Source organism: Musca autumnalis, unplaced genomic scaffold (genome assembly GCF_047663935.1).
Source record: "Musca autumnalis isolate F117 unplaced genomic scaffold, ASM4766393v1 scaffold_3, whole genome shotgun sequence".
Lineage (NCBI taxonomy): Eukaryota > Metazoa > Arthropoda > Insecta > Diptera > Muscidae > Musca > Musca autumnalis.
In genome coordinates, this window is record NW_027411866.1 from 214,635,290 (window position 1) to 214,661,070 (window position 25,781).

General features: G+C 36.7%; 2 protein-coding genes across 3 annotated transcripts in view; one reads left to right on the plus strand and one right to left on the minus strand.

The window, feature by feature from the left end:
• LOC141398884 (uncharacterized) overlaps nt 1-16,197 on the minus strand; it is a 171,316-nt gene extending 155,119 nt beyond the window's left edge. The window contains exon 1 of the mRNA XM_073976655.1: nt 15,315-16,197. The gene's annotated coding sequence lies outside the window, so the exon portion shown is untranslated. The remainder of the gene's footprint in view (nt 1-15,314) is intronic.
• PAPLA1 (Phosphatidic Acid Phospholipase A1) overlaps nt 1-25,781 on the plus strand; it is a 287,526-nt gene that overhangs the window by 161,763 nt on the left and 99,982 nt on the right. The gene's annotated exons all lie outside the window — the stretch shown is intronic.

The window sequence follows — 25,781 nt, forward strand, 5'->3', positions numbered from 1 at the left end:
CGTCGTATGAACCACGAGCTGTATCTGCTATACAACGACATCAGTATAGTTAAATGCATCGATTGCGTTGGCTAGGCCATATAATAAGAATGAGCGATGATGAACCCGCTAAAAAGGCGTATAAATACGAACCGCGTGGCTGTGCACGCAGAATTGGCAGGCCAAAGAATAGATTGCGCAAACAAGTGGATGAAGAGATAACAAAGCGCGGTATTCCAAAAAGCGAAGCACTAAACAGAGAGAATTGGAGATCTTTTCTTAGTTCGGTCTATGGAGAAAATGTTCTGTAATGGGCCAGCTAAGTAAGTAAGTACTCGTCCCGTTCCGCCCGTTAAATACTTTTTTCAATTTATTGAAATAACATGGATAAAAATGTGTGTTTATATCCTCAGCATTTATGCTAACGAGGGTATATACACCTTCATACGGGCAAAATGTGCATCATCGAAATAATGGTTTTAGACCCCAAGTATGTTTGGACGAAATCCGTTTCAGACAATTTGGAGTTGATTTAGCAATGTCCGTTCGTCTGTCTGTATGTCTGTTTGGCTGGCTGGAGCGCACGATAACTCTCGAATTGATCAACCGATTCGGCCCAAAATTTGGCTTTCGTAATATTAAGAGCCGACTGACACTTTTTTATTTGTTTTATCTGAAAAAAAATACTACGTAGTTTTGTGGCGACGAAACCCTGTTTTATAAATGCGTTTTGCGGAGCCAACTCTAGCTCGAAAAATAATTTAGAACATAACAAGGGGCAACTTGCCCCCTCCACCTCACCAAAATAAAAACTCGCACCACCCCCACCAAAAAAACATACCTGCTCCTCCCAACTTTTCACTCGCGAGTAAATCGGAGCTCTGAATAAAATCGATCGACTTCAAAATTGTAGCATATATTCTTCTATGCTTCTTATACTTTAAAATAAGACAGTAAACCATTTTTTGATTTTTAGAAATTTACAGATCACCCCTTAAACCAGGTATCTGTTCTTAGCACATTTATTTTCACCGATCCTGATTTTTTTCTCTGTACAGTCACAGTCTGAAGCTATGTATGTATATCTCTGTGGGCAGAGTCGACTGAAAATTTTACTTGTTTCTAAATTAAGTTCCAAGATGGTCAACAAAGATCACCTAAAGCTACTGGAGGGCACGAAGCAGTGACTGACATTGGTTCAATCATTGCACATCACGATGTTACACTCAAACTTGAATCAAGTTCGTAGATAAACTATATCGAAGATGGAAGTTAAAAAGGTTTTCATATACAACAAAACCTACTAACCTTTTTGCTGACTCATAAAACATTCCCATTACAACTTAAATATCGCCTAAATGTTTTTTGTCTAAACATTGTTTGCCTGTTGTTGTGTTAAGTTCTTTGTTTATTAGAATAGAAAGAAAGTTGTCATTTTCTTTCAGCAAATTCTAAACATTCTAAACATGATCGTAAAACATGTTTAGCTTTAATCATCAACTCTTCAAGGTTATTAATTTAGTTTTTTTTCATTTTCAATTTCTCGATGATTTTGTACATTCCATCATTTTTTTGTGTGCGTTTTACTACACTTTCTTTGTTACAATCACAGAATTTTAGTTAGAAACAAATAACAACCAACCATCAATGAAAGACCAAAAATGAAGGTTAAGACGTTATTAGTTAGTGATGAAAAAGATTTTCTTTTATCAGATCACTTTTTTTGGCGATGACCTACAAAACTAATTTTTCTATTCGAATGTTATTGTTAAGTTCTAAAAATTTGATGTGAAATTATCTGCAAATTCATGGTCACAAATGTTGGTTGTTTTCCCCAAATAAATCTGGTTCAACTACGTGACCGAATAGTGCTTACAATGTTGCATATTAAAACCCAATATAAGCGCAACATAATGTTTGCTGTGACAGCACCATTATGTACCGCCGCTATTGATTTTAGTAGAAAAATCGAAGCAAAGGAAAGTAATCATCAAATGTTTTGGTGGGTGGGCTCTGCTTCAACTACATCAAAATTATAAGTGTCAGCTTCCACAGTTGGTTCTACTTCCATGGACGCAATGCGCGCCCATACCATCAACATAGTCTTTTCGCTATTTACTGGTATCAGCTACTTTCCTTACTGATCGGCCCATGACGTCAATATCGTCAACATAAGGTATTGGTGTAAATTTTACCATTTCTTTTAACGTCTGCATCTTATACAACCTTTTTCGGCAGAATGTTAAATAGGTCACACGAAAGGCTGTCTCCTTTTCTGAAGCTTCTTTTGGTACTAAACTCTTTGGAGAGTGTCTTCATATTTTAACTGTGGACCGAGTATCACTTAATGTAATCTTACAAAGTCGAATGAGCATTCCGGGGATACCAAATTTAGACATGGCTTGCAATACCTTTGAAAGTAGGGGGCTGTCGACGGCTGCTTTATAATCGACAAAAAGATGGTAGGTGTCGATCTGCATCTCTTCGGTCTACTCCAGGATTTGCCGCAGGGTACATACCTGGTCAATGGTGGATGTGACAGGTCCAAAGCCGCATTGTTATGGTCGAATTATTTCGTTGACCATAGGCTTTACTCGTTCGCACAATATCCTTGACACCATCTTATAAGCAATAGGGAACAGACTTATTCCCCCGTATCTAGAGCACACTGTCTTACCTCCCTTCTTGTTGACGGAACTCGGGATACTCAGGTTCCAATCGTCAGGTACGCGTTCTTCCTGCCAGATGGTGATAACTAGCTGATGCAAACACCTTATTAGTGTGTCGCTTCCGGTTTTGACAGGTCGTCTTGTGGGTCATCGCCTCCTGCTTCCTTATTATTCTTCAGCCGGTGTGTTGCTGTCTTTAGCTCATCTTGGCCGGACGGTATACATTCAATACCATCTTCTGGGATATTATCTGCGGTGTCTTCATTGTCTTCAACAGTTTGAAAGAATGATGTTTCAATAGCTTGAGCACACTATCTATATCAGTTTTCAATTTACCTTGCTGCTCTCTACACGAGGTTGTGCCTGTACCAAGGCCATCAGTTTGATGTTTCACTCTTTGGTAGATTTTTATACCCTCCACCATAGTATGGAGGGTATATTAAGTTTGTCATTCCGTTTGTAACACATCGAACTAATCATTTGCGACCCTATAAAGTATATATATTCTTGATCAGGATAAAATTCTAAGACGATCTAGCTATGTCCGTCTGTCTGTCCGTCTGTTGTAATCACTCTAGCGTCCGCAATAATTGAGATAGAGGGTCTTTTTTCCATAGGCAGGTCAAGTTCGAAGATGGGCTATATCGGTCCACTCTTTGGTATAGCCCTCATATAACGGTACCTCCGGATGTGAGGTATTTTGACGTTCTTCGCCACATTTGCAGACCGAGTCAGCTATAATTTGACACTTAGGGTTCCTAGTGATCAACAAACTTATATCCCAAAGGATATGGGCATAGGTCCATGGTTTGGTATAGTCCCCATATATCGGTACCTCCCGATTTTCGGTATTTCTCAGTGGTCATGAAATATCTCCACCAAACATCGTCAACGTAGGTCCATGTTTTGGTATATCCCCCATATAACGGCACCTCACGATTTTCGGTATTTTGAGAATTTTAGCTACAGTTTTTAACCGAAATAGCTGTAATTTGACATTTGAAGTTCTCAGTGGTCATAAAACATCTCCAACGAAACATCGTCAACATAGGTCCATGTTTTGGTATAGCCCCCATATAACGGTATCTCCCGATTTTCGGTATTTTGAGAATTTTAGCTGCAATTTTTAACCGAACTAGCTGTAATGATCGGTATTTCGAGAATTTTAGCTACAATTTTGTCTATTCAAAAATAATCGTCAATATAGGTCAATGTTTTGGTATATCCCGATTTTCGGGAATTTTCAGTGGTCACGAAATTTCTTCACTAAAATTCGTCAACATGGGTACATTTTTGAGGGTCTACATTGTTTTGATGAAACTACCCTCAATTTGACTTGTGAAGTTTCCTGCAGCTATAACACTTTTCCGACAAAAAATTTAAAGATAGGTTGACTCTTTGGTAGATGGTACCTTTCTCCTAGCTGAACACATTTTTTTAGATTAGATTAGATAACACTGTGCAACAAAATGGAGTTGAAAGTCTGGGGCACGGAAAATTCCTCTTGGGGAAGAAAGGCCTTGGTGAATATGTTATGAACCCCGAAGGACAAATCCGCGTTATGGCGTGATGAAATTTTTGTTAGAGACCCTGTGGGCCACCAGGAATTAGCGTTATATCTTTGTTCACTGTTGCTTAAGTGCTCTACAAAAACAACAAACAAAGATATAATGCTAATTCATGATGGCTTACAGGGTCTCTTGCAAAAATTTAATCAAAAATTTAATAACGCGGAAGTTCGACTCACGGCGCATCTGTCCTTCGGGGTTTTTAATATACACACACCAAGGGCTTTCATCTCCAAAAAGAATTATCTCTGCCCCAACATTTGTGTTCACAGTGTAATTTAAGCAATAGTGGGAGGCAGTAGGAGTCTATCCATTGTCGAAAAGTTGTTCCACCTAAAATTCTGAAAGGACCCTAATTATTCAATTTTAGTTAAGACTATTTTATGGTGAGGGTATAAAAAGTTCGGCCCGGTCGAACTTAACGACTTTTTACTTGTTCGGACTTCATTCTGGCTCGTGTACATCTCGATTTTTGACACTCCCGCTTTTTCATTTATATATTTTCCTGCGGAAAAGATGTTTCTCCTCTCTCCTTTTCACGCATTTTTCTCTTCGTTAGCATCACTCACGACACATCTTGTCATACCATGGGTTCCTTGGTGGAGGTGTCTGCTATCCAAGTATGGAGTTTCCTGTTGTCTGCATGGAGTGAGCCACGAGGGCCATTTCCCTAATATCAATGAGGGCACCACGATTCATTTTAGATCATTGCCATAGCCGAGTCTTGAAACATCACTTATATAACCGATCTATATGGCAGAAATGCTGATTTTGCTACCACTGAAAATAAAATATTGTCTGGGCCGAAATTGGAATCTGACATACAGACGGGTGCGTTAGCCACTACCACGTAGTCGCCTCACCGGTTATAATAATTGTTCCACAAACATCCCAGAGGGGACAAGGGAGACTTCTCTTATAAAAGTGCGTGCACCCCGATTCATATTAGCTCAATGATATGGGTACTACCGTTTATTGCCGAGACCGAATGGTGTGTCTTAAGACACCAATATTTTTATACCCTCAGTATTAATGCTAACCAGGGTATATGAAGAAAAGACAAAATTTTTTAGTTTTTCATAAAAAAAAAATTAAAAATTTTTTTTTAAGCTACATGAATGATTTTTGGTACATAGATTGGGAAAAAAATCCCATTCTTACATCTGTTCGAGATACTAATTTTGGTTGTTGCGCGCAAAAGTTATGGCGGTTTCAATTCTGATAAAAAGAAAAAAATCTTTAAAAGACTCTAATCATTATATTGAGAAACTCTCTTAATTAGGGGCTCCCTACATACTATATGGTTACTGAGGTCCCATAACTTTAGTGATAAAGTTGTAAATTTTCGCGGAAATTAGGAAAGTATTCAAAACAATTGGTAGTTTACAACTTGTTCTAATAAAATTCATGCTGTTTATGCATCTGAAAAATATATAAAAAATATGTACGTAATCTAAACATCGCGAAGATTCAAATGAAACCAAAACTATACAAATCCGTTTAGCGGTTTGCATATTATAGCAAAAAACAAAAAATATATTGAGGAAATTTATAAAATTTTTGTAAGAGAAAATATTTATTAAAATTTATTTTGTGAGTTAGTTGAACAAAATGTATGAAAAATAGGTCGGAGTTTTTCTTCTATTTTAGTTAAATTCCACGCAATAAATCACATTTTTTATTCTAATCACTTCTCGAAAACACGCTAACATCTAGCAGGAGATATGGATATCTTTCAAATAAATGTTGGGTTCCTTTAAATGGGGTATAATCTTGAAAAAAAATTGTATCGGGTAATGTTCATTTTGAAATGCGTGTAAATCGCGAAATCCTCAAAATCACTTGATGCGCATGCGGTTTACCAATACAGCGAATTCTTCTCTTTTAATTTGTACACATTTGCCAGGATTTACTTTGGCCGCTAAGATGTAGCATCGTCTGCAGTTTAGTGTGCAACAAACTGTATTACGCTTATATTTTGCACAAAGTGCATACACTTTTTATGCGCATCCGATTTCACTATCAACCGTGAAAAAATACATCGATCTAAACATATTTCAATAAAATCCATCAAGAACCGTGGATGTAGCATCGCACAGTATTTTTTGGATAAATCGGATACAGCTCCCATGCCACTAATTTTTTCAAACCGCTGTTTTCGCACAAACGCGAGTGATGATTTACTTTCTTCATTGAAATGGAAACGACTCACATAAAACGCGAATTAGTCAGCGATATTTTGAAAAACATTTATCGCAAATTTTTCAATTTTTGCAGTAGCCATTTCCGCCGTTCTAGTAGATGGATTTTTACGATCTGTGATTCATATGATCCGGATCGTCGAAAAACTAAAATATCGCGGGGTACCAGCACACTCAATCCGATATTGTAAATACTGCACCCAAAAAATAGGTTTTTTAGAAAAAATATCGCACTAAATTTTGGCCTTTGGCAGTAGATTACTCTGCTGCTGTGTGGGCTACATACTCAATATACATATCAGATTATGCGAAACCGCGAGTTCTTTAATCCTATAATTGGTTTTTCGAAATATCCGAATGCGCGTCCCAGTTACATAAAAAATACAAAAAACACCTGAAATCCGGCTTCAAAATGTCAGCATCCATAAAAGGTGGATGCAGTGGAAATTTTGGAAAGTGATACATTAGAAGTGTAATCTTCATTTTGTATTCTCCAACTTTTACTTTGGACAGATGTCCGTCATTTGAATGGTTTAATCAGAAATCGAATAGCAATGTAAAAAACCTGTTTAGATTCAACGTGTTTTTACCTATGGTTTTTCCTTTACGCGGTCGTAACTACCACGTGAATTAAATTTTTTTGCTAAATTTTTGAGCTTTGTACAAAAACATCTAAATTAATCCAGCAATAGTCATAGTTACTGGCAAACTACAATAGTTCGCGTATTATAATAGTGCAAACCTTGGCTTCATGGAAACTAAAAAATTTTGACTTTTCCTCATATACACTTTCATACGGCAAAAGGTGCCTCATCGAAATAATGTTGTCAGACAATTTAGAGTGGATTTAGCAATGTCCGTCTGGCTGGTGGGCACGATAACTCTCGAACGAAGCAACTGATCGGGCCGAAAATTTGAATTCGTAATATTTTGCCCAAACTTAGTTTAAGTTCGAATATAGTCCACTCCTTAGGGTATCTCCCACACAAAATTTCAAAATTTTGCGCTAAAATTGTGCGCACGATAACTCTTGATGGGAGTAACCGAATTAGTCATAACTTCGCAAATGGTAATATTACCTCCAGGCATAGATCGGGTTCGAATATAGACTATATTGGTCCACTCCTTTGGGTACCTCCCACACAAAATTCGGAAAATGTGATGTTTAGGAGCACCTCTCGGATCGTTATGAAATTTTCTTGAGCAGGTTGTCCTTGCAGCCCCATTTTCGATGGACTTTTTTTCGGGGGCAAGTCCATACTTCCTGAGATAATGGCTTAAAAGCTCCAAAAAACCCTGATTGTACCTACTTTAATGGCAAATCCGCAAGATAACTCTGGCAGGGAGTCTCGGATTGGTCCAAACTTTGCACATCGTATTATACCATCTAGTCCATAGGTTGGAATATGGACTATTCGTCTACTACCCGTCCTTCGGGTACCTACCACATAAACTTTGCAAAAACTGCAGTCTAACAGCTCGCCTCAGATAGTTTTGAATTTTTTTCTTCTACGACGGCGTCCATACTTCCTGGGATAATGGATAGTACCTAAGGTAACCCTCTAAGGGAGAAACCGATTTGGTCCAAACGTTTTACATTGTATTATTTTTTACAGCCTCGAATAATGTACGAATATTACCTACATCGGACCACTCTTTTTAAGGACTTGTCTGGAATCGTTTTCAAATTTTTCTCAACATGTTGGTTATGCGGCCCTAGTTAAGGCGGCTCAATTTTTTCGGTGGCAAATCCATACTTCCTGTGAAATTGTTGTCTTCTTTTCTTTAGATCCTAGGCTGAGGGTATATCTCTGTCGGCACAGCTGACTAATACTTTCTTACTTGTTACATAGACGAAATACTCAAAAAATGTCGCCAATATTGCACTGAGGGTATTTTGGCACCGTTAAAAAAATTAAAGTTATCTTTCCTGCCAAGCGAACCGCAGACCTTCTGAGTGCCAGGCGAGTGAGCTAGCCACTATGACGTGGACACCTTTAGTGAAATATTCAAGAAATTCGCCTATTTTACGCTAAGGGGTATCGAACTCGACCATTTCACATTGGTTGCCTATTTATGTAAACAATTGAAAATGTGGTTCTCCAATTCTAATTACCACCAATTCAGGTTATCACATCTATAACTTAAAACTTCTCTTAATACACAGCTTAATATACAGTTCTCTTAATTTGTATTTTCAAAAATAAATATTTCTCTCTCCATCCTCTCTCTTAAAACAATTCCAAATATTTACTCATTCTGCTCTGCACTGTTTAACATTTCATAATGCCGGCAGCTAAATTTTACCGAAAAAAATCTACTCCGATCTCCTCTGTTAAGCAGATTTCAGTTAAGCTTGAGAAAAAGCATACCGCCGAAGCGAACGTGCCTCACACAAAAAGTTGTTGACATTTTAATGTTAAAGCGAAACAACATTTATTTTGTCATCGCATGGATGGATCGCTGGCTGGCTGGTTCGCTGGAAGCCTAACTGGCTGGTTGGTTTGCTGGCTGCTTGGCCAACTGACAAGCTAGTTGTGTCTGGTGTTTGCTGTCTGCTGCTCTCTGTTGTTGTCAGTGGGTAAACAGGTGTTGGTGGTAAACACACAACAGCAAAAAATTCTCAAAAAATCTACAACAACTACAAACAAACAATTTACTCGCGAAAAGTTGAACAAAAAAATCCATGTAACGCTTGAATTCGAATGGGGCATGTTATTGTTGTGATTGTAGTTGTTGTTGTGTGATTTTTTCAACTCAAAATATAAAAACTATTTCAAAAATGTAAAATGTCAACAATAGCAACAGCAGCAGCAACAACACCAACAACAACAAACAATGACAACAAGAATAACCACACCATTATACCGGCAACAAAAATTACAACAACAAGAATTGTAAATAAATTGAAAATATCTGAGCAAATATCATCTAAAAGACATTTTAACAACAACAACAAATAAATAAATACCGAGCTATTGTTACTAAATAGGCAGCGGTATTTTAGGAGGATACACTGGGGAAATGTACAATTTAAATCGCTTATAATGATAAAGGCTATAAAGGAACTTTGTATTTTATCGTCATAACCGATATGTCGTTATAAACGATGGCGTTGTAGGTGATTTCGACAACGAGCATTTTCTTCTTAAGCTTAAGGCAATGGGGATGGATTTTTTTTGGTAGCTATTTCGAAAAAGTGTCAAGATTTTATTTTCTCCCAGTGTATATATTTATGCCACTGCTCTGATCTAAATCTCAATTGTTAGAATCTTGTTAAAATATACAAAATATTTATGAAAGGTTTAAAGCAAACTGAATTTCAGATTTAATCTGAATATTTGAAATATGTTACATTTCTTGTTTAGTCACACTGATATTCAGATAAATGACAATTTTGTTAGAATACATGTACAAATAGAACTGCTCGCCATTGCCGATAGGTATTTATAACAAGTAAAAAAAAGTATCAGTCGACATTGCAATATTCGACAAGGGTTGGGAGAGTGAGGGGTTACCGGAAGTTGCGCACCGATAGTGTCCATCTTCGAATATAAACTAAGTTTGGACAGAATATTACGAAGGCTAAATTTTGGACCAAATCGGCTGATCCGTTAGCGTTTCAACCACTACATATGGTGTCATAGAGGTTTTTTTTCACCTTTCGGGCAACTTTCTCAGGAAGTAAAACTTGTAACGTCGTAATGAGGGCAGCGAACACAAGTTGTAACAACAAAATTCTAAGTGATTCGAAAGCAGGTCCTAAACCCTAACCGAAATTATATTTTAGGTACCCGAAATAATAGACCGGCGGAGTCTATATTAGAACCTAGTAATGCCCACAAATGTTCTATTATGTTAAGGTCAGGGGACTGTGGAGGCACTTCCAATACATGGGGACAATTATTTGAACGCCATTTTAAGGCAACACGAGATTTGTGTTTGGGATCATTGTCCTGATAAAACCAGAAGTCATCTTCTATCCCTAATTTCTCAACACTAGGTCTAAGATTTTCCTTCAAAATAAATATATCCAAATTTATTGAGTATTCCTGGTATGTACTGTAAGTTTCCAGTGCCATTTCCATCCATACAGCCCCAGACCATGACTGAACCACCGCCGTTTTTTATACTGGGCAAAATATTTTTTAACATTAATTCAGTATTTTTCTGTCGCCACACCATATGATTACCATCTGGTCCGAATAGGTTAAATTTAGATTCATCCGTAAATAAAACCTAAATAAACAGGATTTAGTAAATTTGTTTGCTTATATAACCTTAATTACCCTTTGCCAGAAGTTCATGTCCTTTGCAAAATATTCACGAGCGAATGCTAATCTCTTTTTTCGGTTCTTCAGGCTAATAAATGCCTTCTTGCGAGCAATTCGCCCAGTAAATCCGTGTTTTCTAAGAACTCGTCTTACTGTTTCAGGATTCGCATCAATTCCCAAATGATTTTTGACCATTTGGTGGGTGAGCTTTGGAGCGCTAAGATGAGGATCTCTCCCCAGTAAAATCTTCGATGACAAATCATGAGTTGAATCATGGGTGCAAGTGATCTGGCATGTCATCTTTTTGTCATTTTCACTCATGAATTTTATATGAGCGTGACCCCCAAAAGATGACGTTCTTTTTTGGATCCTAAGCATGTCATTTTAACCAATGCATTGACATGTCATTTTCACCAATGCTTTGGCATGTCATTTTAACCAATGCATTGACACGACATTTCCACCCATTCTTTGACATGTCATTTTCACCATTTGGCACCATTGGCATTTTCATGTCTTGTTTGGAAAATGGAAATGCTCTATTGAAATATGGACAAACAAAACTCTTTATTAATTCAAACGAATTCACGAAATAACTACAATTAATTGATCAGCAAAAAGTTTACATCCAAAATTGCAATGTAATCACCACCGCTGCAACGCAAAAGATTACTTCTTCCGTTTTCCGCAACTGATATTCTTTCATCTTACAAAAGGTTTTTTCTATTATCTTCCCATCACCAGTTCAGATTTCGACATGGACTCCAAATGCACTCCTTAAAGCATTTTTATTTCGTAAATTACTTTTATTTTATAATTTTGTTATTTTATAACAACATTTTGGAAATTTTTACTCTTTTGTTTAGTGATGAAAATATGTAGGGATCTACAACCCGGCTTGCTTTAGGGATCTCTAAGAACAAAATGTAATGAACGGGGAGGAGAGACTTTTTCTGGAAAATACCATTTATGCTTAATTAATTTATTTTTAATTGTTTCTTTCCAAAAGTCATTTCTTCTTTATTTTCAGATTCTTGCTCCTTTTCGTTTCGGACTTTTTTTCAAATTCCAAGAAGCGAGATTTGATTGATTTCGTTCTATGTCAGATTTAGAACAGACAAGGGAACTTTTAAAATAGCAATGTGTGCATTCCGATTCTATTTTTAGCTCGATGATTGGGCTTCATTTTTATTGCAGACATTTCGAGCTTCATACAATACCAATTGTTTAGAAGTTTTAGTTGTCTGATATGGAGGAAATGTAAGACAACATCACGACGAAAGTTCTAACAACTTTGATCCGTTCCAGAACCCGCAAGAATCTACTAATTTTTCCTTTATGTTATCGGAAAAAATAGTAAAAATTGGTAGATTTTTGCAGTACTGGAACATACCAAAAAGAAAATAAACAGGTGTGTAAATAAACACACAAACATCATCTCTATTGGATCGATGGAATGGGTACAAATGCTGATGAAAAGATCGGATCTTTCACGGCTTCCTTTGCATTGGTTCAAATCCTAATGAAAAGATCGGATCTTTCACGACTTCCTTTGAACCAATGCAAAAGATGACATGAAATCACGTCATCGCAAAGAACCCCTTCCTTCAAATTTTGCTGGGTCTTTATCTCTCTAAGAATGTAAACCTCATCGCGGTCAGTAAAAATCTTTCGTTGGATTCTTCTTGATTTATTTTCGATTCTTCCATAGTCCTTAAATCTTTGTATAATGTGTTGTACAGTTCCCCGGCTTATTTGAGTGGTTTCTGCTATATTTCTTTGCGATTTCCCCTCCTGGTGCAATTTAATTACAAGCCTTCTCAAATCTAGACTAGTTTGACCACCCATCTTCGCGAAATGTCTGTTAATGTAATACTGATGCTTAACCGATCACGTGTTTTCGGTTTCAAACATTTCTGATAGAATTTACCGTTAATTTCCCAGCAAAATTTGAAGGAAGGGGTTCTATGCGATGACGTGATTTCACGGCATCTATTGCATTGGTTCAAAGGAAGACGTGAAAAATCCGATCTTTTCAGTAGCATTTGAACCCATGCAATGGAAGTCGTGAAGGATCCGATCTTTTCATCAACATTTGAACACATGCAAAGGAAGTCGTGAAAGATCCGATCTTTTCATCAATATTTGAACTCATTCCATCGATCCTATAGAGATGAATTTTGTGTTTTTATTTATACACATTTTTCTAAATATATGAGATTATTTATTTACAACACGAAATCACAACCAACGTTGTTAAAACTCTTGTCGTAATGATAATGTGATTGCAAGGGGTTGGTGAAAATGAAATGTCAAAGCATTGGTAGAAATGACATGCCAAAGCATTGGAGAAAATGACATGTCAAAGCATTGGTGTAAATGACGTGCTTTGGATCCAAAAATGAATAGCATCTTTTGGGGTCCACGATCATATAAAATTCATCGATGAAGATGCTAAAAATATGACATGCCAGATCACTTGCATCCATGATTGAATGACATCTTTGGCATCGAATATTTTGCTGGGTTAGCAAAAACAATTTAAGTGGTTCACTTGTTTTTTGTTTGTGGATATTCTCCACCGAAGTTATTTTTCAATAAGTTCTTCAACAAAAAACTTGTTGTACCTAAACATCAATCGTCAGCTCGAAGTATAAAGGTAAGCAAGGAAAAAAGTTCAATGAGAAGTTTTTCCTAGGTAACCTCAACCGAATTTCGACGAATGCACACACCAAATTTTGGTTGGTCTGCTTTACAGCAAAAACAACACACGTCGTGCCAGTGTCTTCAATTAGAAACATTGTGGCGTTTTCTTTTCCACTAATAAACTACTTGTTTTAAAATATTAAAACAACTACAATGGGATTAAGTCAGACTATTTTGAAAAAAAAAAAAACAAAATTGTAAACGCTATCCCAAAAAACGCCACAATATTTTAAAAATGCTTTTCGATTCAATGTAATTCCCCAAAAAAGAATTGGACCCAAAATCCAGACATTCTGTGTACAAGGCGGGTTGCTAACAACTGCACCACGGTGGAAACCATTCAACAGTGGGTACGAAATTAAAATTCATACTTCCTGAGAAAATAGCCTGAAGGGTACCCCTATGACACCGTGTGTGGTGGTTGGAGTGCAAGATAACTTTCGAACGGATCTGCCGATTCGGTCCACAATGTGGCCTTCGAAATATTTTGTGCAAACTTAGTCTAAGTTCGAAGATAAGCCACATCGGTCCAATCCTTCAGGTACATCCCCCATAAAAGTTCAAAAATGTTCGGAAAAATTGTGGCCCGATAACTCTATGGAATATGGACTATATTTGTCCACTCCTTCGGGTACCTCCCACACAAAATTTTGGATGAATTCACTTTAAGGCCTGCTCTCGAATCACTTTGATTTTTGTTAAAGCAAGTTGCGTTCGCTGCTTAAATTACGGCAGTGAAAGTTTTTTCAGGTGCAAGTCCACACTTCTTGAGAAAAAAGCCCGAAAGTTGTAAAAAAAACCCTATGACACCATATGTAGTGGCTGGAGAGCTCGAACCGAATACTACGTTCGTCCATACTTTGGATATCGCAATATTTCTTCGAATATTAGATGAAATTCGAAGGTGGTGCTTATAGGTCCACTCCTTCCGGTACCTCCCCCACAAAATTTCGAAAATATTCGCTAAAATGGAACGCGCGATCTCTAAATATTGTCGAAACTTAGTTTATGTTTAAATTTGGGCCCAATCTGTCCAATACTTGGGGTACCACCCGCACAAATATTCAACATTTTGGCGTGGTTGAGGCTCTGTTCGAGGATGCTTTGGACACTTTTACCGAAGGTTTTCCTAGTGGCACTGTTTACAGCAATATTATGTTTTTCGTAGGCTAGTGTAATAGAAAGAGCCATATCTTTTTTGAGCTTTAATCCTATCCATACTTTTATCGGTGCATACGCCCAAAATTTTGAAAACCCCCTAAATACATAAGTGTTTTTTTGGGAAAAAAGTATTTCAATCTACACAGGCTGAGGGTATATCTCTGTCGGCAAAGCTGACTGATACTTTTTACTTGTTTTCGGAGTAAGTCCATACTTCCTGGGACAATGGCACCAAAGTTTAAAAAACCCTTGCCGGCGCATACTAGAGTGCAAGATAACCTTCAAACTTTTTCAAAAATTTCTTCCAAAATTATTTTAACGTAATTTAATATTTCCAGTTCTCTTTGAATCGGAAGTTCAGTTACTAAAATTTGTTGGTATATGTCAATGATTTGGTATAGCCCGACATCACCGTACCTACAGTTTAACTGTCTTATTTGTTTGTTCTATATTTTAAATTCCTATATCGGATTACATTTAGCATTACAACTAAAATCGTCTTCCTTTGCCTATATTCTGATAACATTACAACTTTTATTTGGCATAAACATTTTGTTAAGACTTATGTTTACGACTTATTTGTTTATATGTATGTTTGTATATTTTTAGTTAAATGTTGTTAATTTTTTCGCGGTTGTTGTTTTCGTGTGATATTATGTAAATGAAATGTCATTAAATCGCCTGATTTTGTTTCTTCATCGGTGTTGTTGTTACTACTTTCTGACGCATTTACTTCATTTTTGTTTTGGAACTCACCTGCCTGTGCCTGGCTGTCTGCAGCTGAATGGGTGCTGAAGTGAGTCTTTTTTTGATGTCAATTTTGATATCAGTTGTCGTCGTTGTTTTGTGATTACTTGGCAAAATTTGTAAACTGCAATATTCCAAAATTTATATCCGTTGTTGGTGCTGTAAAAAACAACTTGTTGGAGGGATCAGCAGCAGCAATTACCACTGTTCGTTCATTCGTTTGTTCGCTCGTTGAGGTGTGTAACTTTTATGTGATTGTACATAGTATTTTTTGTTTTGTTTGGTTTTATTTTAATTTTTTTATTTTTGGCAAAACAATTAACACTTTTTTGTATTTGGCGTATTGAAATAATAATAAAAAAATTGTTGTGTTTACAACACCAAATTAAGGTAAAGTTCAATACTTTAAAACCGACTTTGTTGTTGAAATTACACTGACGTACGTCGCACCTTTCGTGGCGTTGATGGTTGTTCACTTGTTCGCACACTCACTCGCTTCGCTTTTGGGTGTTAATCAAATTACAAATTCACTGCAAATGAATTGCGAAAATTTTCACAGATGAGACGAGCAGTTAATGCGATATGCCGATATGACAATTCAGAAAACAAAATATCCCATTTATGGATCCTCACAGAAAATAAAAAACACGCATGAGAAATTTAATTGCCGACATTAATAGCCGACCTCTTTATGGAATTTCGTTTTTTTATTTTTATTAATTGTTTAAGGATTATTAGCTTTATTGCAAGCCGATTCCCGTTTGTTCGTTGAGAAATCCGAATATTTTTATTTTTATAATTTTTGTTAAGGATAATTTTTATTTTAAACCGATTACCGTTCTCTACCGATTTTTGAAAGTCTAGTATTCGCCGCCCGTTGTCGTTTAGCACTAAAATTTCATCGAAATTTTCAAAGGTTTTTGTAGGTTTTTTGTCCGCCGCTATTTGGTCTCTAGTAATGTTTGTAAATGTAAATAATCGATATATTTTTTTAGTGATCGGTATTAACGTTTTTGTTAAACTCTGTATTTGTTGTATTAACTTTTAATATTTGTTTAAGAATTTTGTCATTGTTATTTGTTGTTACTAATAGGTCTATTATTATTTGAGCTATGTTTTACAGTGTGTTCGAAGGGATTGGCTTATTGTTTAATATCTCTATGAGAGAAGAGTTTTAAAAGTTTCATTTTGAATACTGGTTAGGGTTTTGGGTAGGGATTTACCGCTCAGGGAATTCCCGGGATTTCTCGGTATTTCAAGAAATGAAATAAATTTGGAAATAAGTTAACTTCACAAATTTTTGTTCAGAAATATAAACATTTAAGAACCGCCCCAAAACCTTGTACTATAACAACGCATTTTTGTCCTGGTTCATATAAGTGCGAGAGAATATTTTCTATTTTAAAGTTTCATATATTAATTAATTTTAAATATAATAACCTTTTTTGCACTTAGACACACAAGAAATAAACTTTTAATTTTATTGAAGTTTTTAATATTTATGAAATACGAGGGTGGATCAAAAATTCCGTTGCTACTTCAAGCGCAGTCATATGAAATATAATTTACACTAGTCAAATTTCAGGTAGTTTCGTTATTAAATTCAAATCTAAAACATAGGATTTTTGATGTCCATAAAGTATGAATTTTTTTATCAACAATTTCATTGCTTGAGCATATCTCTTTACACCGGGCGATTAATTTAGCTTTGTGAATGAGGCGCCAATTCGTATCCATGCATTTTCCATAATGTTTTTCAGTTTTGTTCGGTAGAGAGAAATTGCGGCAGCAATTTTTCGGAACGGAAGTCATTGAAAATTTAGCTTTGGACCTCTAAACCAGATGGAACCGTTGTTGTATTTCATATAACCACATATTTGGAAAGATGGAAAAATCAAAGAAACATTAAGCCGACCTCGTACTTAAAAAGATTTCCCGGGAAATCCCGGATTGCGGGGAATGGCGATTTTGTGATTCCCGTTTCCCGGGAATGATAAAAACCGGGAAACCCAAAAACCTTAATAGTGGTATTAACAAGTGAAAAAGTTTCAGTCGGCATTGCCGACAGAGATATGCTCTCAGCCTGTATATATTGAAACATTTTTTTTCCCAAAAAACGTATGTATTGAGGGGTTTTTAAAAATTTTGGGGGTTTGAAACGACAAAAATGTTGATTAGGATTAAAGATCAAAATTTTGCGGTGGAGATATTAAAAGGAATGTATCTACATTGACCATTATGGAAGTGGATCTCCAGCCACTAGATATGGTGCCATAGGGGGTCTTTACAACCTTCGGGATGTTTGCTCAGGAAGTATGGACTTGCCCCTGAAAAAACGTTTACCATAGTAATTTAGGCAGCGAATGCCAGTTGCTTAAACAAAAATCAAAGTGATGCGATAGCAGGTCTTAAAATGAACTTATCCGAAATTTTGTGTAGGAGGTACCGGATGGAGTGCACAAATATAGTCCATATTTTAACCTGATCTATACCTAGCAGATATATTAGGATGTGTAAAGAATGGACCAATTCGGCCACTCCCTTCAAGAGTTACCGTACGAACAAATTTTCCGAACATTTTTGAACTTTTGTGGGGGAGGTACCTGGAGGAGTGGACCGATATGGCTTATCTTCGAACTTAAAGTATGTTTGGAGAAAATATTACTAAGGCAAAATTTTTGACCGAATCGGCAGATCCATTCGAGAGTTATATTGGGCTCCAAACACCTCACACGGTGTAATAGGTTTTTTTTTGCAACTTTCAAGCTATTTTCTCAGGAAGTATGGACTTGCCCCTAATGAAACTTGTACCGTCGTATGGAGGGCAGTGAATACAAGTTGCTAAAAAAGAAATCAAAGCGATTCGGGAGAAGGTCCTAAACTGAACTTATCCGAAATTTTGGGTGGGAGGTATCCGAAGGAGTGGACCGATTGAGTCCATATTGGAACCTCATCTAAGTCTGGTAGAAATTTCATAATGTGCAAAGTATGGACCAAATCGGTTACTTCCTTCAAGAGTTATCGTTCGCACAAATTTTCCAAACATTTTCGAACTTTTGTGGGGGTGGTACTGGAAGGAGTGGACCGATATAATCCATCTTTAAACTTGAACTAAGTTTGGACAAAATATTACGAAAGCCAAATTTTGGACCGAATCGGCAGATCCGTTCGAGTGTTATCTTGCGCTCCAACCACTACACACGGTGTCATAGGGTTTTTTGTAACTTTCAGGCTATTTTCCCATTAAGTATGGACTTGCCCCTAATGAAACTTACAGCGTCGTATAGAGGACAGCGAATACAACTTGCGTAAACAAAAATCAAAGATATTCGAGACCAGGTCCTAAACCGAACTTTTCCGAAGGAGTGGACCGATTGAGTCCATATTGGAACCTCATCTAAGTTTGCTAGAAATTACACGATGTGCAAAGTATGGACCAAATCGGTTGTTCCCTACAATAGTTATCGTGCGCACAAGTTTTGCGACAATTTTTGAACATTTGTGGGGGAGGTACCTGAAGCAGTGGACCTATATGGCCCATCTTATATCGAATCTGGACAAAATATTTCGATACCCAAAATTTGAACCGAATCGATTGATCCGTTCGAGAGTTATCGTGCGCACCAGCCAGACAGACAGACGGACAGACAGACAGACGGACATTGCTAGATCTACTCAAAATTGTCTGAAACGGATATCGTACAAACATACTTGGGGTCTAAAACCATTATTTCGATGAGGCACATTTTTGGTCGTATCAAAGTGTAAATACCCTCTTTAGCCTAAAGACTGAGGGTATAAAAATTTGTTTCCGATTTCTCGTTTTCCCGGAAAGTGGGGTTCGAAATTTCGAAGTAAAATAAAATTGATTTATTTGCCATTTTATTGATTTATTTCACCTTTTTTATGAAAAAATGGTTGAAGGTTGGTATTGAGACTTCTTTGGACCTACAAAATTTTTCCCCGAAATGTGTCAGCACTGGTCCACGTTTTGGTGAACACCCCATAAAACGGTACCGCCCGATTTTCGTGAGATTTCAAGGATTTAGCTGCATTATCCTACAGAAATGGCTGTAAATTAATACATATTTAGTCTTTTTTGAGGCTATTTAACTTTCCTCCAGAAATTTTTCAGCATAGGTCCACGTTTTATATAGCCTCCGTTGAATGGTACCTAACGATTTTAGGGTATTTCAGGATTTTAGTCCCACTATCCTTTAGAAATGGCTGAAATTTAGTATTTAGTCTTATATGGTGCTATAATAACTTTTCCCCGCAATTTGTCAGAAAATTTCCACGTTTTGATATACCCAACGATATGTAGGTTAAGTACCAGCGTTCGAAATTTCGAACAGCCAACTTTGCACATCTGTAAAGTCGCGCTTGCGCATGTAAATCATGTTCTCTATATTTTGTGAAACGGCTACATATATTGGCAATAATTCCCCATGATTACTTTTTAATTTCATTTTTTTATAATTTTTTAAAATTAATTTAAAAAGTATCCAAAAATATAGGTTTCAAAAATCTATCGGGGGTTTTCAAGGGAATATTTTTTTATTTACTGACAGATTAGACTTTATACATATAACAAAACTTGTTTAAAATTTAACCTTTTTCATCCATAAATATTTTTTTTAAAGTGATTTTACTGTTCGAAGAATCGAACACCAAGTACGAAATGGGTTAAACTAAGTTTGGACAAAAAATTACGAAAACCAAATTTTGGACCAAATCGGTTCATCCGTTCGAGAGTTATCGTGCGCACCAGCCAGACAGACAGACAGACGGACGGACATGGCTAAATCAACTCCAAATTGTCTGAAACGGATTTCGTCCAAACATACTTGGGGTCTAAAACCATTATTTCGATGAGGCACATTTTGCCCGTATGAAAGTGTATATACCCTCGTTAGCATAATTGCTGAGGTCAAAACATTGTGCATCCTTTATTTTATTTACAAACTTAGATCATTCACTGATGTAGCTTCGAAAACGTAATAAAATCAACTTAAAAATTTGAAATATTTTTCATTGTATCGATTGCAGATACTGTGCCGACTACAATTCCATTTTTAAAAATTTTCTCTTCATTATTCACTCAGTCATATCGAGTTTTTAGGCCATTATCTTAGAGTTTTTAGGCCATTATCTCAGGATGTATGGACTTGTCCCCTAAAAAAAATTTACCATCGTAAAGGGGGCTGCAAGGACAACCAAATTTCAAGACGATCCGAGGGGAGCTCTTAAACTTCACTTATTCCGAATTTTGTGTAGGGGGTACCCGAAGGAGTGGACTGATGTGGCCCGTTTCAAATGTTGATCCGTTCTAGAGTACTCGGTGCGCTCCAGCCAGACAGACAGACAGACAGACGGGCATGGCTAAATCAACTCCAAATTGTCTAAAACACATTTCGTCTAAACATACTTGGGGTCTAAAACCATTATTTCGATGAGGCACATTTTGCCCGTATGAAAGTGAATATACCCTCGTTAGCATAAATGCTGAGGGTATAAAAATTACATAGAATGTAAACAAACATTTTGTATGAATATGAAATTAGAGGCATTTATAATTACAAACAATTTTTTGTTATTTCTTTGCAGGTAAAAATATCCAACATAAAAAGTTATTTCGCGTCTCCGTAAGTAAATCAGTACTCTTTTTATGACATACTTAGTAGTTTTTACGAGTTGAAAACTCTTTTGAAATTGTGCAAGATCGGTTGGTATATCTCACAAGACATCGACGTTATTGATTTGTATAGATTAAGGTAGTTTTAACTCAAAGGGAAAAAATCGATGTAGGATTTTTTTAGGCGGCACCCCCCTAACGTGTTTAGTTTTGTTAGATTTTAAGATTGACAATGTTTGAGCAGAATCGGAGTATCTTAACCTGTGCCACTGAGGACTCGAAGAATTCATAGTAATTTTTATGGGGCCAAAGGCGAAATTTCGCGAAATCGAACGCATTTATTTTCCAATCGATGAATAAAATTTTAACTGTTTTTTGTTATGGCTTAAAAAGTAATCCTACAAAAAATTGTGAAAATCGGCTCGGATTTTAATATTACCTATGATTGTATAGGGCCTATGGAAACTTTGAGTGGCACGTGTTAAAATATCCCGATTGTGCTCAAACTTTGGGAATCTTAAAATCTAAAAAAAAAACTAAACACTTTAGAAAGGCCTAAAAAATCCGACATCGATTTTTTAACCACCCTAGTATAGACAAATTAACAAAGTCAGAAAGATAGATATAATGCAAAAAATATGGATTTATATTATCAATGTATTTTTTCCGAATTTCTTTCCCATTGTGTTAACTCTTCGGTTCGATGTTTTAGTAGGATTTGTCGAGAGCTGCACAACCTCCGCCTATGAAAAGAAGAAAAAAAAAAACAAGTAAAAAAGTATCAGTCGGATTGAAATACTTTGTGTTCCAAAAAAAGTATGTATTTAGAGGGGTTTTCAAAATTTATGGCGTATGAATCGACAAAAATATGGATAGGATTAAAGTTCAAAAATTTGCGGGGATATCGATAGATAGGGCTTTTTTACCATACTAGCAACGTCTATGAGATATCGCGCGTACCATTTTAGCGAATATTTTCGAACTTTTTTGGGGGAGGTGCCGGAAGTAGTGGACCTATGAGCACCAACTACGAATTTCATCTAATATTCGAAGAAATATTACGATATCCAAAGTGTGGACGAACGCAGTATTCGGGTCGAGCTCTCCAGCCACTACATACGGTGCCATAGGGGTTTTTTTACACCTTTCGGGCTGTTTTCTCAAAAAGTATGGACTTGTCCCTGAAAAAACTTTTACTATCGTAATTGAGGCAGCGAATGCAAGTTGCTTTAACAAAAATTTAAGTGATACGAGACCAGGTCTTAATGTGAATTTATCCAAAATTTTGTGTGGGAGGTACCCGAAGGAGTGGACAAATATAGTCCATATTCAAACCTTATCTATATCTGGTAGATATATTAGGATGTGTAAAGTATGGACCAAATCGGTCACTCCCATCAAGAGTTATCGTGCGCACAATTTTTCCGAACATTTTTGAACTTTTGTGGGGAAGGTACCTGAAGGAGTGGACCGATATGGCTTATCTTCGAACTTAAACTAAGTTTGCAAAAAAATTTACGAATGCCACATTTTGGACCGAAACGGCAGATCCTTTCGAGAGTTATCTTGCGCTCCAACAACTACACGCGTTCTCATAGGGGTTTTTTTGTAAATTGCAGGCTATTTTCTCAGGAAGTATGAACTTGCCCCTGATGAAACTTGTACCGTCGTATGAGGGGCAGTGAATGCAAGTTGCTACAACAAAAATCAAAGCGATTCGAGAGCAGATCCTAAACTGAATTTTTTCCCGAAATTTTGTGTGCGAGTGGATCGATTGGACCAAATCGGTTAGTCCCTTCAAGAGTTATTGTGCGCACAAATTTTCCGAACATTTTCGAACTTTTGTGGGTACTTTTGAGGTACCGGAAGGAGTGGACCGATATAACCCATCTTCGAACTTAAACTAAGTTTATACAAAATATTACGAAAGCCAAATTTTGGACCGCCAGCCAGCCAGACAGACGGATGGACATGACTAAATCGACTGCAAATTGTCTGAAACGAATTTCGTCTAAACCTACTTGGGGTCTAAAACCGTTATTTCGATGAAGCACATTTTTGGCAGTATCAAAGTGTATATACGCATTTAGCCGAAAGACTAAGTGTAAAAAGTATCAGTACCTGAAGGAGTGGACCGATATAGTCTATCTTCGAACTTAAACTAAGTTTGGACAAAGTTTATGAACGCCAAATTTTAGATCGAATCGGCTGATCTGTTCTAAAGTTGTCGTGCGCTCCAACCACTACATAGGGTGCCATAGGGGTCTTATAAACCTTCGGCAGGTCCCAAACTGAACTTTTCCAAAATTTCGTGTGGGAGGTAACAGAAAGAGTGGACCGATAGAGTCCATATTGGAACCTCACATATGTCTGGTAGATATTTCACGATGTACAAAATATGGACCAAATTAAGTTACTCGCTTCGAGAGTTATCGCTCGCACAATTTCTCCGAACATTTTCGAACTTTTGTGGGGGAGATACATCTTCGAACTTAAACTAAGTTTGGAAAAAATATTACAAAGTCCAAATTTTGGACCGAATCGGCTGATCCACATGGTGCTATAGGGGTTTTTTTTACAAATTTTTGGTAATTTTCGCAGGACCTAAAATGGCTGGAGGACACGTCACGTTAACCATTGAAAGTATCTCAAATCAAGTTCCAAAATGGTTTTTGCCACCCCATTTCTAGTTCCACACTTTTGGGTTTAAATCATGTTTAAGACCACTTCTTGAATCCAGTGGAGCAGTGAAGCAATTCAGAGAACATTATTTTGGAACGTTTTGAATTAGTTTGGGCGGCAAATTGAGGACAGAGCGACCAATGACCATAAATGTCGCTATAAATATCTCCTCATGTTCAATCCAGGAGGTGCCTGGAGTGCGAAGAGAAGTGAAACAGATTATATAATACTACCCCAAAGATCTGGATTATAATCAGGGGGTATTGGTCTGCCATCGACGATGTGATGTTGGCCGGAACTTTCGGCACTTACGTCGTTGATCTTGTGCAGTCATCTGCATAGGACACTGCCGAAATTTTCAGCTGTTGCAGGTGAGAGATTCGCAAGGTGGATGTTAAATAAAATAGAGCACAGTACCCCGAATTGCAGTACTTCCATGAACTTCTATGAATCCTTGCCTTCCATTTAGGTAGTTGGCGACAGTATCGAAAACCGTGCTTAGTTCAATCCAGTGCTAACACAATGGTCAGTTTGGATAGTCTTCGCCACCGTCCCCAACTTCTGTTTTTGTTCTTTATTTTTTACAGTCATCGTCTGGGGGTATTTAGTGTTGGCAAAGTCGGCTGATTTTGTTTTCTTCTTTCTTTATTCTTTCTTGATTCTTTTTTAAATTTAAATATATATAGAATCGAGCTGCACCCTTGTTTCTTCGGTAATATTTGTGGAAACACACAGGCCAAATTGGTGTTCATATAGCTCCAAATTTTTTGTAAACTTCGGGGTCATGTTAGTACCTACAGAGATCCCCATTTTGTAAAAAACAACATTTTCAATATCATCTTCTTGAATGCACTGTTCGTTTCGTTTATTCTCAAAACAAGATACAGGGTGTGTCAAAGTCATTTGTATTTGGTTTAAAGCCGAGCGATAAGATTATGATGATAGCTGATGACTGTAACTTTTTTGTTGTGCCTTTTCCTTTAACACCCCAACAGAAAGCTAGGTGGAGTTTGATATTTACAATTTCAGGGGTATTTCCAATTTACAAAAGAAATATTTTAAAATTAAAAATACAATGTAAATTTAATAACTCTTCCCTCGCCAAAATCGAACAAGGTAAAAGCTGTTATATAAGTAAATACTAACCAATTTTTTTCTTTACGTCATCTGCGAGCAAATACAAAGACATGATTCATTTCCTTTCAAACCTTAAACCTTTAATTTCGGTTTTGTTTTGTTTGAGCGATGAGCTGTTCAAATGCTCCACATTTAAGGTATGGCTTTGAAGCTTAAAAAATGTTTGTCAGCAGACAGACAATCAAACAGACGGGCGGGCAACAATTGGTGTTGAACAGTGAACAACCAAAAATATTTGAATTTGAATTTTAAACCCCTGCGGCATTTTTGTGGCAACGGAGAAAAAAAATGGCAAAACATAAAAAAATTGTTTGCGGATGATTTTAAGGGTATCCAACCAAACAACCAACCAAACGACCAACCATCCATCCATTCCAAAACAGCACACTTATCAATGTTCAACAATCAAAATCGAAAAAAAAACACAAAACGAAAGAAAGCATTTTTGAAGTTCGTGGCTTAAGTCTTTTGTTTTGATTTGTTCAAAGCCACAACCAAATCGCAATGTTACCTTCTTCTCTTCCTATCTTCTTCTTCCTCCGCCAGCCAACCTTTCCTTGCCACATGCTATTCAAAATTTGAATAGCTTTAACCACTTTTAAGAGGTTTTTGTATGCAAAGCTCTAAATATTTCTGAAAACAAAACAAAAATGTTTCAAGAAGTTTGTCTGCCAGAGACCCTCAGGCGAATATAATCATCAACAGATAACAACATTGAAGAGCCATAAATTATGTGAGGGTTTATGTATTTGTGTGTGAAAAATTTGTTCATGGGCTACTGTTTTTGAACAACGTGCCTGTTTTTTTTTCTCTCTCAAAGTTCAATGCCAAAAGGTGTTTTGTTGATGTTGTGCTCCTCAAATTCCTTAATTTTTTTTGGCAATTTAAAATAAGAATTATAATCTTGTTTTTATATCTCTTTCTTTTGCCTCAATGATACTGTACAATCAACTGATGCCTGCTCCATACCTGATTGGCTGCTTGGGATCTTTCCATAAGTGTGCCAGACATGTGCTTAACAC